Source organism: Pseudophryne corroboree, chromosome 8 (assembly GCF_028390025.1).
Source record: "Pseudophryne corroboree isolate aPseCor3 chromosome 8, aPseCor3.hap2, whole genome shotgun sequence".
In the NCBI taxonomy this organism is placed as follows: Eukaryota; Metazoa; Chordata; class Amphibia; order Anura; family Myobatrachidae; genus Pseudophryne; species Pseudophryne corroboree.
Genome location: NC_086451.1, coordinates 168,161,861 through 168,179,468, shown reverse-complemented (window position 1 = coordinate 168,179,468; position 17,608 = coordinate 168,161,861). Strand labels below are relative to the sequence as shown.

The 17,608-nt window shown below is 43.2% G+C and overlaps 15 non-coding genes and 2 pseudogenes across 15 annotated transcripts; 10 read left to right on the top strand and 7 right to left on the bottom strand.

Annotated features, from left to right (window-relative positions):
* Positions 1-1,772: 1,772 nt before the first annotated feature.
* On the bottom strand, positions 1,773-1,936 carry LOC134953677 (U1 spliceosomal RNA). Its single transcript, XR_010185704.1, has one exon. It is a non-coding gene; the product is annotated as a U1 spliceosomal RNA (small nuclear RNA).
* On the top strand, positions 1,877-2,040 carry LOC134953675 (U1 spliceosomal RNA). Its single transcript, XR_010185702.1, has one exon. It is a non-coding gene; the product is annotated as a U1 spliceosomal RNA (small nuclear RNA).
* A 671-nt stretch (positions 2,041-2,711) lies between these two features.
* LOC134950387 (U1 spliceosomal RNA) lies at positions 2,712-2,875 on the top strand. Its single transcript, XR_010183315.1, has one exon. It is a non-coding gene; the product is annotated as a U1 spliceosomal RNA (small nuclear RNA).
* Positions 2,876-3,027: 152 nt separating this feature from the next.
* Positions 3,028-3,190, top strand: LOC134952175 (U1 spliceosomal RNA). The gene has a single exon (XR_010184754.1). It is a non-coding gene; the product is annotated as a U1 spliceosomal RNA (small nuclear RNA).
* A 673-nt stretch (positions 3,191-3,863) lies between these two features.
* LOC134950848 (U1 spliceosomal RNA) lies at positions 3,864-4,027 on the top strand. Its single transcript, XR_010183694.1, has one exon. It is a non-coding gene; the product is annotated as a U1 spliceosomal RNA (small nuclear RNA).
* Positions 4,028-4,179: 152 nt separating this feature from the next.
* Positions 4,180-4,342, top strand: LOC134952687 (U1 spliceosomal RNA). Its single transcript, XR_010185157.1, has one exon. It is a non-coding gene; the product is annotated as a U1 spliceosomal RNA (small nuclear RNA).
* Positions 4,343-5,013: 671 nt separating this feature from the next.
* LOC134950430 (U1 spliceosomal RNA) lies at positions 5,014-5,177 on the top strand. The gene has a single exon (XR_010183350.1). It is a non-coding gene; the product is annotated as a U1 spliceosomal RNA (small nuclear RNA).
* A 149-nt stretch (positions 5,178-5,326) lies between these two features.
* On the top strand, positions 5,327-5,489 carry LOC134952140 (U1 spliceosomal RNA). Its single transcript, XR_010184730.1, has one exon. It is a non-coding gene; the product is annotated as a U1 spliceosomal RNA (small nuclear RNA).
* A 671-nt stretch (positions 5,490-6,160) lies between these two features.
* Positions 6,161-6,291, top strand: LOC134953665 (U1 spliceosomal RNA; annotated as a pseudogene).
* A 699-nt stretch (positions 6,292-6,990) lies between these two features.
* On the bottom strand, positions 6,991-7,153 carry LOC134952151 (U1 spliceosomal RNA). Its single transcript, XR_010184736.1, has one exon. It is a non-coding gene; the product is annotated as a U1 spliceosomal RNA (small nuclear RNA).
* Positions 7,154-7,305: 152 nt separating this feature from the next.
* On the bottom strand, positions 7,306-7,469 carry LOC134950517 (U1 spliceosomal RNA). Its single transcript, XR_010183422.1, has one exon. It is a non-coding gene; the product is annotated as a U1 spliceosomal RNA (small nuclear RNA).
* Positions 7,470-8,142: 673 nt separating this feature from the next.
* On the bottom strand, positions 8,143-8,305 carry LOC134953154 (U1 spliceosomal RNA). Its single transcript, XR_010185460.1, has one exon. It is a non-coding gene; the product is annotated as a U1 spliceosomal RNA (small nuclear RNA).
* A 152-nt stretch (positions 8,306-8,457) lies between these two features.
* LOC134950338 (U1 spliceosomal RNA) lies at positions 8,458-8,621 on the bottom strand. The gene has a single exon (XR_010183275.1). It is a non-coding gene; the product is annotated as a U1 spliceosomal RNA (small nuclear RNA).
* Positions 8,622-9,293: 672 nt separating this feature from the next.
* LOC134953145 (U1 spliceosomal RNA) lies at positions 9,294-9,456 on the bottom strand. The gene has a single exon (XR_010185455.1). It is a non-coding gene; the product is annotated as a U1 spliceosomal RNA (small nuclear RNA).
* A 152-nt stretch (positions 9,457-9,608) lies between these two features.
* LOC134953660 (U1 spliceosomal RNA) lies at positions 9,609-9,751 on the bottom strand (annotated as a pseudogene).
* A 1,535-nt stretch (positions 9,752-11,286) lies between these two features.
* On the top strand, positions 11,287-11,360 carry TRNAS-ACU (transfer RNA serine (anticodon ACU)). Its single transcript has one exon. It is a non-coding gene; the product is annotated as a tRNA-Ser (tRNA).
* A 3,437-nt stretch (positions 11,361-14,797) lies between these two features.
* On the top strand, positions 14,798-14,871 carry TRNAY-AUA (transfer RNA tyrosine (anticodon AUA)). The gene has a single exon. It is a non-coding gene; the product is annotated as a tRNA-Tyr (tRNA).
* Positions 14,872-17,608: the final 2,737 nt, after the last annotated feature.

Sequence of the window (17,608 nt, the reverse complement as noted above, 5' to 3'; positions counted from 1 at the left end):
CGTTTCTCCGCTGTTATCCAAGAGCGGTTTCGTCAGAGGATACATCAGCAGCCTAGCAGGCTCTTTTTAAAATGCACCGGACCAATAGCATTACTAATTAGTTGATTGGATACATACATATACTAATTGGATGCATACATGTAATGACTCATATATGGAACAACTTTCTAATTGCAATTGCACATATAAAGGCATTTCATAATATAAAAATAAGCAACATGGTGATTAAAAATAATAATAAAATAAGCAACAAGGTGGTTTAAAAAATAACAGAAAATATATAATCTATATACAGATTAACCTCTAATCTTTCAATCAATACCTCATATCTATAATCACATATACATAATTCAGAAACTCAGCACTAAGGATCCCCATTTACTTATATAAAACCTTTTAGGGTAACATAAATCCATGCCACTACTAAAGCTGCTCTCGTGGCGCAGGGGAAACATCACCTGCACTCTATGCAGCGAGTCCCATGTTCGAATCCAACCCGCTCAGCTTAACATCCATATTATTTATTTACTTTTAATGGGATCATTCTATCAATTCATTTTTACCTTTAATTTTTGTTAATATTATTTCTATATTTCATTATTTTAACCCCTGGAATAATTACATTGCTGCTTAAACAACAAAAAGAATTGAATAAAAAATAAATATTAAACAGACAATTTAAGGATTCGAAGATTTAAAGATTTAAAGATTTTAAAATTTAAAACAGGGAGGGGGAGGGGAGGGAGGGGGGCCTTTTGGGAGAAGGAGGGGAAAAAAATAAAATAAAAATAAAAATATATATATATATAGAACCAAGAGAAAGTGTAAAAAGAGGATGGAGGAAGAAATCTGATGTTCATCATTACTAGTGGATATTACTAGTGGATTTTACTAAAGAACTTTAAAGGAACACACACAACAGGATTATACAGTTTCATTCTAAGAGGAAAGCTGTTCACAAAATAGCTACTTCTAATAATTTTGTTTATTTATTAAACATACAATAAATGGATATTCAATAAATAATATATTAGGTAAATCAAAAGATAAAACCTTCAGAGACTGCCAATATTGTTCAGTTCGATGCTCTCATTCAGACCATCAGGTGTAAGGGTACCCAAAGAAAAAATCCAAAATGCCTCCCTTGTCAAGTAAAGGAGATTCAACTGAGGCAGCACAAGGGTACTCTCATCTGGGGACAACAACTGCAGGGAGAACACATATTTTCAGATGAACATGGGAGGGCAGAAGGCTGCCTAATACTGAAGCACCCCCAAACAACAAACCAAATGCAACAACTAGTGCAAGCATTCCTTGGGGAAGGTCTGCAGAAGATGGATTTGCATACGGTGATGTCAGCCAAGCAGTGGGCCAAAGTTGGCTGGAACCCTCATCTGCATATGAAAAGAGAAAAGGGGTATGCAGGGCATGGCGGCCTTTTGCGGCGCTTGGATGACCCCTAGTTTGCATTAAACACCCCCACCCTCCTTCGTTGTGGGGCTCATGTTGGCCATGCCCCAGCCCCTGAAGCATTCAAGCTGATTTCTCGCAGCAGCTGGGCACTGTAACAGCTCCAGAGCTACTCTGTAAGGCAAGTAAAAGGGCGTGGGCCCTGCAGCACTACCTGTAGTTCGCATTGTGCATTGGAAGGCACAAAGTACGCAGACGGGAGAAGTCAAGATAGTGCGCAAGGGCATAGAAGGGAGCGGCTCAAGAAAAGAGAAGTGGAAAAAGACAGCAAACTAGGCTGGAGAGAGACCTGAGACAAAGAGATCTGAATTATACGAGAGCCGACCAGGGGAAACACAAATTATGCAGTCAAGTTTCCCACATTTGGGGAAATCGCAGGAGCAGCACACACAGAGTGCAATGGGTGAGCCTTGCCTTGGGAGAAGCACCTTCATGATAATGAAGGTGCTTCTCCCAGGGCAAGGCTCATCCATTGCACTCTGGGTGTGCTGCTCCTGCGATTTCCCCAAATGTGGGAAAGTTGACTGCATAATTTGTGTTTCCCCTGGTCGGCTCTCGTATAATTCAGATCTCTTTGTCTCAGGTCTCTCTCCAGCCTAGTTTGCTGTCTGTTTCCACTTCTCTTTTCTTGAGCCGCTCCCTTCTATGCCCTTGCGCACTATCTTGACTTCTCCCGTCTGCTTACTTTGTGCCTTCCAACGCACAATGCGAACTACAGGTAGTGCTGCAGGGCCCACACCCTTTTACTTGCCTTACAGAGCAGCTCTGGAGCTATTACAGTGCCCAGCTGCTGCAAGTAATCAGCTTGAATGCTTCAGGGGCTGGGGCATAGCCAACATGAGCCCCACACCGAAGTAGGGTGGAGGTGTTTAATGCGAACTAGGGGTCATCCAAGCGCCGCAAAAGGCCGCCATGCCCTGCACGCCCCTTTTCTCTTTTCATATGCAGACGAGGGTTGAAGCCAACTTTGACCCACTGCTTGGATGACATCACCATATGCAAATCCATCTGCTGCAGGCCTTCCCCCAGGAATGCTTGTACTAGTTGTTGCATTTGTTTTGTTGTTTGGGGGTGCTTCAGTATTAGGCAGCCTTCTGCCCTCCCATGTTCATCTGAAAATATGTGTTCTCCCTGCAGTTGTTGTCCCCAGATGAGAGTTCCCTTGTGCTGCCTCAGTTGAATCTCCTTTACTTGACAGAGATGTGCCTGAGCAGCGGCCCTTCCCAGCCCTATCCCAAATCATACTTATTTTGCATAGGAGATACCATGGTCATGAAGATTGTTCTCCCAGGGTGAGGTTCATACATTGCATTCTGGGTATGCTGACCCCTGTGATTTCCCCAAATGTGGGAAACTCGACTGCATTATTTGTGGTAGTGGGGGACTGTGTTTGTGCTTTCCTCTGGTCATCTCTGGTAAAAGCCAGATTTCTTTGTCTCAGATCTTCCTCTAGCCTTGTTCTTCTTTCGAGAGTTCTCTTGTGCTGCCTCAGTTGGATCTCCTTCACTTGACAGGGGGGTGCCCGAGCAGCGACCCTCCCCAGCTCTAGCCCAACTCCTACTTACCTGCCAGGTGAGATACTATGATCATGAAGGTGCTTCTCCCAGGGCAAGGCTCACCCATTGCACTCTGGGTGTGCTGCTCCTGTGATTTCCCCAAATGTGGGAAACTTGACTGCATAATTTGTGTTTCCCCTGGTCGGCTCTCGTATAATTCAGATCTCTTTGTCTCAGGTCTCTCTCCAGCCTAGTTTGCTGTCTGTTTCCACTTCTCTTTTCTTGAGCCGCTCCCTTCTATGCCCTTGCGCACTATCCTGACTTCTCCCGTCTGCTTACTTTGTGCCTTCCAATGCACAATGCAAACTACAGGTAGTGCTGCAGGGCCCACGCCCTTTTACTTGCCTTACAGAGTAGCTCTGGAGCTGTTACAGTGCCCAGCTGCTGCAAGAAATCAGCTTGAATGCTTCAGTGGCTGGGGCATAGCCAACATGAGCCCCACACTCCGAAGGAGGGTGGAGGTGTTTAGTGCGAACTAGGGGTCATCCAAGTGCCGCAAAAGGCTGCCATGCCCTGCACGCCCCTTTTCTCTTTTCATATGCAGACGAGGGTTGAGGCCAACTTTGACCCACTGCTTGGATGACATCACCATATGCAAATCCATCTGCTGCAGGCCTTTCCCCAGGAATGCTTGCACAAGTTGTTGCATTTGGTTTGTTGTTTGGGGGTGCTTCAGTATTAGGCAACCTTCTGCCCTCCCATGTTCATCTGAAAATATGTGTTCTCCCTGGAGTTGTTGTCCCCAGATGAGAGTTCCCTTGTGCTGCCTCAGTTGAATCTCCTTTACTTGTCAGAGATGTGCCTGAGCAGCGGCCCTCCCCAGCCCTATCCCAAATCATACTTATTTTGCATAGGAGATACCATGGTCATGAAGATTGTTCTCCCAGGGTGAGGTTCAGTCATTGCTTTCTGGGTATGCTGACCCCTGTGATTTCCCCAAATGTGGGAAACTCGACTGCATTATTTGTGGTAGTGGGGGACTGTGTTTGTGCTTTCCTCTGGTCAGCTCTGGTAAAAGTCAGATTTATTTGTCTCAGATCTTCCTCTAGCCTTGTTCTTCTTTCGAGAGTTTCCTTGTGCTGCCTCAGTTGGATCTCCTTCACTTGACAGGGGGGTGCCCGAGCAACGACCCTCCCCTGCTCTAGCCCAACTCCTACTTACCTGCCAGGTGAGATACTATGATCATGAAGGTGCTTCTCCCAGGGCAAGGCTCACCCATTGCACTCTGGGTGTGCTGCTCCTGTGATTTCCCCAAATGTGAGAAACTTGACTGCATAATTTGTGTTTCCCCTGGTCGGCTCTCGTATAATTCAGATCTCTTTGTCTCAGGTCTCTCTCCAGCCTAGTTTGCTGTCTGTTTCCACTTCTCTTTTTTTGAGCCGCTCCCTTCTATGCCCTTGCGCACTATCCTGACTTCTCCCGTCTGCTTACTTTGTGCCTTCCAACGCACAATGCGAACTACAGGTAATGCTGCAGGTCCCACGCCCTTTTATTTGCCTTACAGAGCAGCTCTGGAGCTGTTACAGTGCCCAGCTGCTGCAAGAAATCAGCTTGAATGCTTCAGGGGCTGGGGCATAGCCAACATGAGCCCCACACCGAAGGAGGGTGGAGGTGTTTAATGCGAACTAGGGGTCATCCAAGCGCCGCAAAAGGCTGCCATGCCCTGCACGCCCCTTTTCTCTTTTCATATGCAGACGAGGGTTGAAGCCAACTTTGACCCACTGCTTGGATGACATCACCATATGCAAATCCATCTGCTGCAGGCCTTCCACCAGGAATGCTTGCACTAGTTGTTGCATTTGGTTTGTTGTTTGGGGGTGCTTCAGTATTAGGCAGCCTTCTGCCCTCCCATGTTCATCTGAAAATATGTGTTCTCCCTGCAGTTGTTGTCCCCAGATGAGAGTTCCCTTGTGCTTCCTCAGTTGAATCTCCTTTACTTGACAGAGATGTGCCTGAGCAGCGGCCCTCCCCAGCCCTATCCCAAATCATACTTATTTTGCATAGGAGATACCATGGTCATGAAGATTGTTCTCCCAGGGTGAGGTTCATTCATTGCATTCTGGGTATGCTGACCCCTGTGATTTCCCCAAATGTGGGAAACTCGACTGCATTATTTGTGGTAGTGGGGGACTGTGTTTGTTCTTTCCTCTGGTCAGCTCTGGTAAAAGTCAGATTTATTTGTCTCAGATCTTCTAGCCTTGTTCTTCTTTCGAGAGTTTCCTTGTGCTGCCTCGGTTGGATCTCCTTCATTTGACAGGGGGGTGCCCGAGCAGCGACCCTCCCCAGCTCTAGCCCAACTCCTACTTACCTGCCAGGTGAGATACTATGATCATGAAGGTGCTTCTCCCAGGGCAAGGCTCACCCATTGCACTCTGGGTGTGCTGTTCCTGTGATTTCCCCAAATGTGGGAAACTTGACTGCATAATTTGTGTTTCCCCTGGTCGGCTCTCGTATAATTCAGATCTCTTTGTCTCAGGTCTCTCTCCAGCCTAGTTTGCTGTCTGTTTCCACTTCTCTTTTCTTGAGCCGTTCCCTTCTATGCCCTTGCGCATTATCCTGACTTCTCCCGTCTGCTTACTTTGTGCCTTCCAACGCACAATGCGAACTACAGGTAGTGCTGCAGGTCCCACAACCTTTTATTTACCTTACAGAGCAGCTCTGGAGCTGTTACAGTGCCCAGCTGCTGCAAGAAATCAGCTTGTATGCTTCAGGGGCTGGGGCATGGCCAACATGAGCCCTACACCGAAGGAGGGTGGGGGTGTTTAATGCGAACTAGGGGTCATCCAAGCGCCGCAAAAGGCCGCCATGCCCTGCATACCCCTTTTCTCTTTTCATATGCAGATGAGGGTTCCAGCCAACTTTGGCCCACTGCTTGGATGACATCACTGTATGCAAATCCGTCTTCTGCAGACCTTCCCCCAGGAATGCTTGTACTAGTTGTTGCATTTGGTTTGTTGTTTGGGGGTGCTTCAGTATTAGGCAGCCTTCTGCCCTCCCATGTTCATCTGAAAATATGTGTTCTCCCTGCAGTTGTTGTCCCCAGATGAGAGTTCCCTTGTGCTGCCTTAGTTGAATCTCCTTTACTTGACAGAGATGTGCCTGAGCAGCGGCCCTCCCCAGCCCTATCCCAAATCATACTTATTTTTCATAGGAGATACCATGGTCATGAAGATTGATCTCCCAGGGTGAGGATCATTCATTGCATTCTGGGTATGCTGACCCCTATGATTTCCCCAAATGTGGGAAACTCGACTGCATTATTGACCATGGTATCTCCTATGCAAAATAAGTATGATTTGGGATAGGGCTGGGGAGGGCCGCTGCTCAGGCATATCTCTGTCAAGTAAAGGAGATTCAACTGAGGCAGCACAAGGGAACTCTCATCTGGGGACAACAACTGCAGGGAGAACACATATTTTCAGATGAACATGGGAGGGCAGAAGGCTGCCTAATACTGAAGCACCTTCAAACAACAAACCAAATGCAACAACTAGTGCAAGCATTCCTGGGGGAAGGCCTGCAGCAGATGGATTTGCATATGGTGATGTCATTCAAGCAGTGGGTCAAAGTTGGCTTCAACCCTCGTCTGCATATGAAAAGAGAAAAGGGGTGTGCAGGGCATGGCGGCCTTTTGCGGTGCTTGGATGACCCCTAGTTCGCATTAAACACCTCCACCCTCCTTCGGTGTGGGGCTCATGTTGGCTATGCCCCAGCCCCTGAAGCATTCAAGCTGATTTCTTGCAGCAACTGGAAACTGTAACAGCTCCAGAGCTGCTCTGTAAGGCAAGTAAAAGGGTGTGGGCCCTGCAGCACTACCTGTAGTTCGCATTGTGCGTTGGAAGGCACAAAGTAAGCAGACGGGAGAAGTCAGGATAGTGCGCAAGGGCATAGAAGGGAGCGGCTCAAGAAAAGAGAAGTGGAAACAGACAGCAAACTAGGCTGGAGAGAGACCTGAGACAAAGAGATCTGAATTATATGAAAGCCGACCAGTGGAAACACAAATTATGCAGTCAAGTGTCCCACATTTGGGGAAATCGCAGGAGCAGCACACCCAGAGTGCAATGGGTGAGCCTTGCCCTGGGAGAAGTACCTTCCTGATCATAGTATCTCACCTGGCAGGTAAGTAGGAGTTGGGCTAGAGCTGGGGAGGGTCACTGCTCGGGCACCCCCCTGTCAAGTGAAGGAGATCCAACTGAGGCAGCACAAGGGAACTCTCGAAAGAAGAACAAGGCTAGAGGAAGATCTGAGACAAAGAAATCTGACTTTTACCAGAGCTGACCAGAGGAAAGCACAAACACAGTCCCCCACTACCACAAATAATGCAGTCAAGTTTCCCACATTTGGGGAAATCACAGGGGTCAGCATACCCAGAATGCAATGAATGAACCTCACCCTGGGAGAACAATCTTCATGACCATGGTATCTCCTATGCAAAATAAGTATGATTGGGATAGGGCTGGGGAGGGCCGCTGCTCAGGCACATCTCTGTCAAGTAAAGGAGATTCAACTGAGGCAGCACAAGGGAACTCTCATCTGGGGACAACAACTGCAGGGAGAACACATATTTTCAAATGAACATGGGAGGGCAGAAGGCTGCCTAATACTGAAGCACCCCCAAACAACAAACCAAATGCAACAACTAGTACAAGCATTCCTGGGGGAAGGTCTGCAGAAGACGGATTTGCATACAGTGATGTCATCCAAGCAGTGGGCCAAAGTTGGCTGGAACCCTCATCTGCATATGAAAAGAGAAAAGGGGTATGCAGGGCATGGCGGCCTTTTGCGGTGCTTGGATGACCCTTAGTTCGCATTAAACACCCCCACCCTCCTTCGGTGTGGGGCTCATGTTGGCAATGCCCCAGCCCCTGAAGCATTCAAGCTGATTTCTTGCAGCAGGTTGGCACTGTAACAGCTCCAGAGCTGCTCTGTAAGGCAAGTAAAAGGGTGTGGGCCCTGCAGCACTACCTGTAGTTCGCATTGTGCGTTGGAAGGCACAAAGTAAGCAGACAGGAGGAGAAGTCAGGATAGTGCACAAGGGTATAGAAGGGAGGGGCTCAAAAAAAAAGAAGTGGAAACAGACAGCAAACAAGGCTGGAGAGAGACCTGAGACAAAGAGATCTGAATTATATGAAAGCCGACCAGTGGAAACACAAATTATGCAGTTAAGTGTCCCACATTTGGGGAAATCGCAGGAGCAGCACACCCAGAGTGCAATGGGTGAGCCTTGCCCTGGGAGAAGTACCTTCCTGATCATAGTATCTCACCTTGCAGGTAAGTAGGAGTTGGGCTAGAGCTGGGGAGAGTCGCTGCTCGGGCACCCCCCTGTCAAGTGAAGGAGATCCAACTGAGGCAGCACAAGGGAACTCTCGAAAGAAGAACAAGGCTAGAGGAAGATCTGAGACAAAGAAATCTGACTTTTACCAGAGCTGACCAGAGGAAAGCACAAACACAGTCCCCCACTACCACAAATAATGCAGTCGAGTTTCCCACATTTGGGGAAATCACAGGGGTCAGCATACCCAGAATGCAATGAATGAACCTCACCCTGGGAGAACAATCTTCATGACCATGGTATCTCCTATGCAAAATAAGTATGATTTGGGATAGGGCTGGGGGCCCTCGCTGCTCAGGCATATCTCTGTCAAGTAAAGGAGATTCAACTGAGGCAGCACAAGGGAACTCTCATCTGGGGACAACAACTGCAGGGAGAACACTTATTTTCAAATGAACATGGGAGGACAGAAGGCTGCCTAATACTGAAGCACCCCCAAACAACAAACCAAATGCAACAACTAGTACAAGCATTCCTGGGGGAAGGTCTGCAGAAGACGGATTTGCATACAGTGATGTCATCCAAGCAGTGGGCCAAAGTTGGCTGGAACCCTCATCTGCATATGAAAAGAGAATAGGGGTATGCAGGGCATGGCGGCCTTTTGCGGCGCATGGATGACCCTTAGTTTGCATTAAACACCCCCACCCTCCTTCGGTGTGGGGCTCATATTGGCAATGCCCCAGCCCCAGAAGCATTCAAGCTGATTTCTTGCAGCAGCTTGGCACTGTAACAGCTCCAGAGCTGCTCTGTAAGGCAAGTAAAAGGGTGTGGGCCCTGCAGCACTGCCTGTAATTTGCATTGTGCATTGGAAGGCCCAAAGTAAGCAGACAGGAGGAGAAGTCAGGATAGTGCACAAGGGTATAGAAGGGAGGGGCTCAAAAAAAGAAGTGGAAACAGACAGCAAACTAGGCTGGAGAGAGACCTGAGACAAAGAGATCTGAATTATATGAAAGCCGACCAGTGGAAATACAAATTATGCAGTCAAGTTTCCCACATTTGGGGAAATCACAGGGGCAGCACACCCAGAGTGCAATGGGTGAGCCTTGCCCTGGAAGAAGCACCTTCCTTATCATAGTATCTCACCTGGCAGGTAAGTAGGAGTTGGGCTAGAGCTGGGGAGGGTCGCTGCTCGGGCACTTCCCTGTCAAGTGAAGGAGATCCAACTGAGGCAGCACAAGGGAACTCTCGAAAGAGGAACAAGGCTAGAGGAAGATCTGAGACAAAGAAATCTGACTTTTACCAGAGCTGACCAGAGGAAAGCACAAACACAGTCCCCCACTACTACAAATAATGCAGTCGAGTTTCCCACATTTGGGGAAAACACAGGGGTCAGCATACCCAGAATGCAATGAATGAACCTCACCCTGGGAGAACAATACTGTCAATATACTATTAAACAAATTAAAATGGTAAAAGTTATTGTACTGTAAGTAAAAATAAAAGAGCCAACATATCAATCCCAGTTTTGGATTACTTTAATTAACAAAAAAAAATGCATATAGCAGAGGATAGTTTCAATCTGCCTACCTCTGGGTTATGTGCCCAGCATGCTTCCATTGCTGTACTCTGCTGCACATGTAAGTGCAATCGATCCTGAAGCACTCACTCGTCATGGGAAAGTACCAATGTGTTTCTTCGTTGGTTGATGGAAGAAACATCTTACAAAAACTCTCCAGATTATTGACTTTTTAAAGTTTTTCTAGGAAACGTTTTAGATGAATGCTTATTAGCCTTTGTCAGTATGGACTTTTGCAAAGTGGCTCTGTGGCGCAATCAGTTAGTGTGTATGGCTATTAACCAAAAGGTTGGTGGTTCAATCCCACCCAGGGACGTAATTGACCTTGTTATCAGATTTTGGTGATTTTTAAGTAGACAAGTCAAAATTTCAAACCCCCTCTTATGGTGTAGGGTACCTGGCCTTCTCTGATGTAATCAGAGTTAGATTTGATTCAGTGATTTTATAAAAACAGCTAGGAAGCACAATTTAGCAGTGGGTTGCAGAGAAAAAGAAATATGCTGGCAAAAAAAATCCAATTGAGTGATTAAACAGCTCTTCATTTTCTGGCTTTATTTTTATGCTAACAAATTTGTTCTCTGAAAAGTGTCCACAAAGCCAAGTCTCTGATTAACACCTTTGTAAGGATGGTTTTTCACCTATTACTAAATTAAACTTGCTTCATTGGAAAGGCAGCAAGATGCATCCTCATTTCAATGACTACTGAAATAATACAGGTTGACACCAGGAAACATTAACGCCACTGCATCCTTGCTGCTTTCTCATGTGGAAGTCTGTTTAATGTGAAAACAAGGTGATATCTAATTAGCACACAGGTAAGGAATTAAGAAAATCTTTATTTAAGGGTGAAAATGTTTCTCACAAAATCGTTGCCCCAATGCATCATTGAAATTCAAGCTGGAAAGATGATTTTAATATATCACTTGTACATTTTGTATTGCTCTTCTGGTGACAATGTAGTTTGTTTTTGTCAATTACCATTTTAATAATAGGGTAAAGAAAATTAAGTGGATTTTTAAAAGAAAACAATACTTTCAATATACTATTAAAACAAATTAAAATGGTAAAAGTTATTGTACTTTAATGAAAAATAAAAGAGCAAAAATATCAATCCCAGTTTTGGATTACTTTAATTAACAAAAAAAATGCATATAGCAGAGGATAGTTTTAATCTGCCTACCTCTGGGTTATGGGCCCAGCATGCTTCCATTGCAGTACTCTGCTGCACATGTAAGTGCAAGAGATCCTGAAGCACTCACTCATCATGGGAAAGTACCAATGTGTTTCTTCGTTGGTGGATGGAAGAAACATCTTACAAAAACTCTCCAGATTATTGACTTTTTAAAGTTTTTCTAGGAAACGTTTTAGATGAATGCTTATTAGCCTTTGTCAGTACGTAGTTTTTGCAAAGTGTCTCTGTGGCGCAATCGGTTAGTGTGTCCGGCTACTAACCAAAAGGTTGGTGGTTCAATCCCACCCAGGGACGTAATTGACCTTGTTATCAGATTTTGGTGATCTTTAAGTAGACAAGTCAACATTTCAAACCCCCTGTTATGGTGTAGGGTACCTGGCCTTCTCTGATGTAATCAGAGTTAGATTTGATTCATTGATTTTATAAAAACAGCTAGGAAGCACAATTTAGCAGTGGGTTGCAGAGAAAAAGAAATATGCTGGCAAAAAAAATCCAATTGAGTGATTAAACAGCTCTTCATTTTCTGGCTTTATTTTTATGCTAACAAATTTGTTCTCTGAAAAGTGTCCACAAAGCCAAGTCTCTGATTAACACCTTTGTAGGGATGGTTTTTCACCTATTACTAAATTAAACTTGCTTCATTGGAAAGGCAGCAAGATGCATCCTCATTTCAATGTCTACTGAAATAATACAGGTTGACACCAGGAAACATTAACGCCACTGCATCCTTGCTGCTTTCTCATGTGGAAGTCTGTTTAATGTGAAAACAAGGTGATATCTAATTAGCACACAGGTAAGGAATTAAAAAAATCTTTATTTAAGGGTGAAAATGTTTCTCACAAAATCGTTGCCCCAATGCATCATTGAAATTCAAGCTTGAAAGATGATTTTAATATATCACTTGTACATTTTGTATTGCTCTTCTGGTGACAATGTAGTTTGTTTTTGTCAATTACCATTTTAATAATAGGGTAAAGAAAATGAAGTGGATTTTTGAAAGAAAACAATACTGTCAATATACTATTAAAACAAATTAAAATGGTAAAAGTTATTGTACTTTAAGTAAAAATAAAAGAGCCAAAATATCAATCCCAGTTTTGGATTACTTTAATTAACAAAAAAAAAAATGCATATAGCAGAGGATAGTTTCAATCTGCCTACCTCTGGGTTATGTGCCCAGCATGCTTCCATTGCTGTACTCTGCTGCACATGTAAGTGCAATAGATCCTGAAGCACTCACTCATCATGGGAAAGTACCAATGTGTTTCTTCGTTGGTTGATGGAAGAAACATCTTACAAAAACTCTCCAGATTATTGACTTTTTAAAGTTTTTCTAGGAAACGTTCTAGATGTATGCTTATTAGCCTTTGTCAGTATGTACTTTTACAAAGTGTCTCTGTGGCGCAATCGGTTAGTGTGTCTGGCTACTAACCGACAGGTTGGTGGTTCAATCCCACCCAGGGACGTAATTGACCTTGTTATCAGATTTTGGTGATCTTTAAGTAGACAAGTCAAAATTTCAAACCCCCTGTTATGGTGTAGGGTACCTGGCCTCCTCTGATGTAATCAGAGTTAGATTTGATTCAGTGATTTTATAAAAACAGATAGGAAGCACAATTTAGCAGTGGGTTGCAGAGAAAAAGAAATATGCTGGCAAAAAAAATCCAATTGAGTGATTAAACAGCTCTTCATTTTCTGGCTTTATTTTTATGCTAACAAATTTGTTCTCTGAAAAGTGTCCACAAAGCCAAGTCTCTGATTAACACCTTTGTAGGGATGGTTTTTCACCTATTACTAAATTAAACTTGCTTCATTGGAAAGGCAGCAAGATGCATCCTCATTTCAATTTCTACTGAAATAATACAGGTTGACACCAGGAAACATTAACGCCACTGCATCCTTGCTGCTTTCTCATGTGGAAGTCTGTTTAATGTGAAAACAAGGTGATATCTAATTAGCACACAGGTAAGGAATTAAGAAAATCTTTATTTAAGGGTGAAGATGTTTTTCACAAAATCGTTGCCCCAATGCATCATTGAAATTCAAGCTGGAAAGATGATTTTAATATATCACTTGTACATTTTGTATTGCTCTTCTGGTGACAATGTAGTTTGTTTTTGTCAATTACCCTTTTAATAATAGGGTAAAGAAAATTAAGTGGATTTTTTAAAGAAAACTATACTGTCAATATACTATTAAAACAAATTAAAATGGTAAAAGTTATTGTACTTTAAGTAAAAATAAAAGAGCAAAAATATCAATCCCAGTTTTGATTACTTAAATTAACAAAAAAAAATGCATATAGCAAAGGATAGTTTCAATCTGCCTACCTCTGGGTTATGGGCTCAGCATGCTTCCATTGCAGTACTCTGCTGCACATGTAAGTGCAAGAGATCCTGAAGCACTCACTCATCATGGGAAAGTACCAATGTGTTTCTTCATTGGTTGATGGAAGAAACATCTTACAAAAACTCTCCAGATTATTGACTTTTTAAAGTTTTTCTAGGAAACGTTCTAGATGTATGCTTATTAGACTTTGTCAGTAAGTACTTTTTGCAAAGTGTCTCTGTGGCGCAATCGGTTAGTGTGTCCGGCTACTAACCAAAAGGTTGGTGGTTCAATCCCAACCAGGGACGTAATTGACCTTGTTATCAAATTTTGGTGATCTTTAAGTAGACAAGTCAAAATTTCAATGCCCTGTTATGGTGTAGGGTACCTTGCCTTCTCTGATGTAATCAGAGTTAGATTTGATTCAGTGATTTTATAAAAACAGCTAGGAAGCACAATTTAGCAGTGGGTTGCAGAGAAAAAGAAATATGCTGGCAAAAAAAATCCAATTGAGTGATTAAACAGCTCTTAATTTTCTGGCTTTATTTTTATGCTAACAAATTTGTTCTCTGAAAAGTGTCCACAAAGCCAAGTCTCTGATTAACACCTTTGTAAGGATGGTTTTTAACCTATTACTAAATTAAACTTGCTTCATTGGAAAGGCAGCAAGATGCATCCTCATTTCAATGTCTACTGAAATAATACAGGTTGACACCAGGAAACATTAACGCCACTGCATCCTTGCTGCTTTCTCATGTGGAAGTCTGTTTAATGTGAAAACAAGGTGATATCTAATTAGCACACAGGTAAGGAATTAAGAAAATCTTTATTTAAGGGTGAAAATGTTTCTCACAAAATCGTTGCCCAAATGCATCATTGAAATTCAAGCTGGAAAGATGATTTTAATATATCACTTGTACATTTTGTATTGCTCTTCTGGTGACAATGTAGTTTGTTTTTGTCAATTACCATTTTAATAATAGGGTAAAGAAAATTAAGTGGATTTTTGAAAGAAAACAATACTGTCAATATACTATTAAAACAAATTAAAATGGTAAAAGTTATTGTACTGTAAGTAAAAATAAAAGAGCCAACATATCAATCCCAGTTTTGGATTACTTTAATTAACAAAAAAAAATGCATATAGCAGAGGATAGTTTCAATCTGCCTACCTCTGGGTTATGTGCCCAGCATGCTTCCATTGCTGTACTCTGCTGCACATGTAAGTGCAATAGATCCTGAAGCACTCACTCATCATGGGAAAGTACCAATGTGTTTCTTCGTTGGTTGATGGAAGAAACATCTTACAAAAACTCTCCAGATTATTGACTTTTTAAAGTTTTTCTAGGAAACGTTTTAGATGAATGCTTATTAGCCTTTGTCAGTATGGACTTTAGCAAAGTGTCTCTGTGGCGCAATCGGTTAGTGTGTACGGCTATAAACCAAAAGGTTGGTGGTTCAATCCCACCCAGGGACGTAATTGACCTTGTTATCAGATTTTGGTGATCTTTAAGTAGACAAGTCAAAATTTCAAACCCCCTATTATGGTGTAGGGTACCTGGCCTTCTCTGATGTAATCAGAGTTAGATTTGATTCAGTGATTTTATAAAAACAGCTAGGAAGCACAATTTAGCAGTGGGTTGCAGAGAAAAAGAAATATGCTGGCAAAAAAATCCAATTGAGTGATTAAGCAGCTCTTAATTTTCTGGCTTTATTTTTATGCTAACAAATTTGTTCTCTGAAAAGTGTCCACAAAGCCAAGTCTCTGATTAACACCTTTGTAGGGATGGTTTTTCACCTATTACTAAATTAAATTTGCTTCATTGGAAAGGCAGCAAGATGCATCCTCATTTCAATGTCTATTGAAATAATACGGGTTGACACCAGGAAACATTAACGCCACTGCATCCTTGCTGCTTTCTCATGTGGAAGTCTGTTTAATGTGAAAACAAGGTGATATCTAATTAGCACACAGGTAAGGAATTAAGAAAATCTTTATTTAAGGGTGAAGATGTTGCTAACAAAATCGTTGCCCCAATGCATCATTGAAATTCAAGCTGGAAAGATGATTTTAATATATCACTTGTACATTTTGTATTGCTCTTCTGGTGACAATGTAGTTTGTTTTTGTCAATTACCATTTTAATAATAGGGTAAAGAAAATTAAGTGGATTTTTGAAAGAAAACAATACTGTTAATATACTATTAAAACAAATTAAAATGGTAAAAGTTATTGTACTTTAAGTAAAAATAAAAGAACCAAAATATCAATCCCAGTTTTGGATTACTTTAATTAACAAAAAAAAAATGCATATAGCAGAGGATAGTTTCAATCTGCCTACCTCTGGGTTATGGGCCCAGCATGCTTCCATTGCAGTACTCTGCTGCACATGTAAGTGCAAGAGAACCTGAAGCACTCACTCATCATGGAAAAGTACCAATGTGTTTCTTCGTTGGTTGATGGAAGAAACATCTTACAAAAACTCTCCAGATTATTGACTTTTTAAAGTTTTTCTAGGAAACGTTCTAGATAAATGCTTATTAGCCTTTGTCAGTATGCACGTTTTGCAAAGTGTCTCTGTAGCGCAATCGGTTAGTGTGTTCGGCTATTAACCAAAAGGTTGGTGGTTCAATCCCACCCAGGGACGTAATTGACCTTGTGATCAGATTTTGGTGATCTTTAAGTAGACAAGTCAAAATTTCAAACCCCCTGTTATGGTGTAGGGTACCTGGCCTTCTCTGATGTAATCAGAGTTAGATTTGATTCAGTGATTTTATAAAAACAGCTAGGAAGCACAATTTAGCAGTGGGTTGCAGAGAAAAAGAAATATGCTGGCAAAAAAATCCAATTGAGTGATTAAACAGCTCTTCATTTTCTGGCTTTACTTTTATGCTAACAAAGTTGTTCTCTGAAAAGTGTCCACAAAGCCAAGTCTCTGATTAACACCTTTGTAGGGATGGTTTTTCACCTATTACTAAATTAAACTTGCTTTATTGGAAAGGCAGCAAGAAACACTAGACTAATTGGAGGTGCGCCCTAAAGCAAATTACAATGTTAGGATTAGGGGGTTCGGAAAGACCTCTAGTGTATACTGTCACGATCCGGGTATCTGGACGCCATAACTTACCTTTCAGATGCCTCCTAAGGCTGGCTCAGCGCTCCAGGACCGGATCCCATCTGTTATTCTGATGTCCCCATTCCTGCCTCCTCTCCTGTCACTCTGAGACGCTGTCACAGCGGCGCCATGTTACATCTTGAATGGCATCTCCCGCGGCCTCCGCCGCCGTCCCTGAGTTTCTGCATGCAGGATGTCAGAGTGGCGCTTATGTCAGCCGCGGCCTCCGCTGTTGCCCGCGTGGTTCAAATGTGCACTCATCAGTCTGGCGTCTCCTGTTTACTGTGGCCGGCGCCGCCATTGCTGTTAAAGTTCCCACATGGATTATCAAACCAATCTTCCCTCCAAGTGTCTGCATGGGCGCAGCCATGTTGGATTCTGTCACCTGTTCATTTCCACCAATCCGCTGTTTCCATTGTAATCTGCATAATTGCCTAGCCAATCCCTTCCTTGCTGCAGGTATAAGTATTCTGTGCCTGAGCAAGGAAGGCGTCAGTGATTTGGTTGTCAAACCTAGTTCCAGTTTGTCTCTCTCCCGTGGTTGTTTTCCAGGTTCCAGTTACCATCTCCAAACCTCCACTAAAGAGACCCGCTCTAGTCTACCACCTGCGGTGCAGCCTGACTCTCCAGTCCTCTGGGACTCATCTGTTTCCAGTTACAGATTTACCTGCTTCCAGCCTAGCTTGCAGCAGAGATCAGCTCTTCTTAAAGTGCCGGTATCATTTCCGCAGATTACCACTCACCACCGGCACTATTATTTCACCGCTCTCAAACTCCATATATCAATCATATTTCATCGCTCTCAAGCTTCATTTATTATTTGGCTGGTTCCATCCAGCAATCCACTCCGTGCTTACATCAGTCTGGTTTCAGCCAGTACCCACAGCAGCCATTTTATCCACAGCAGCCCAGCTTTTCCTGGAACACCAGCTAGTATGATCCTGGGCTATCTCCATTGCTACAGTCGGGCCTGGTAAGGACTTTCCAACTAGAAGATAATAAGAACTGTCTCATACTACCAGAGCCCTGTGGTCCTTGTCCTCCTGTAGTACCCAGGAACTGTATTATTTCTCTGCTGATTTTATGTTTCTCTTTTAT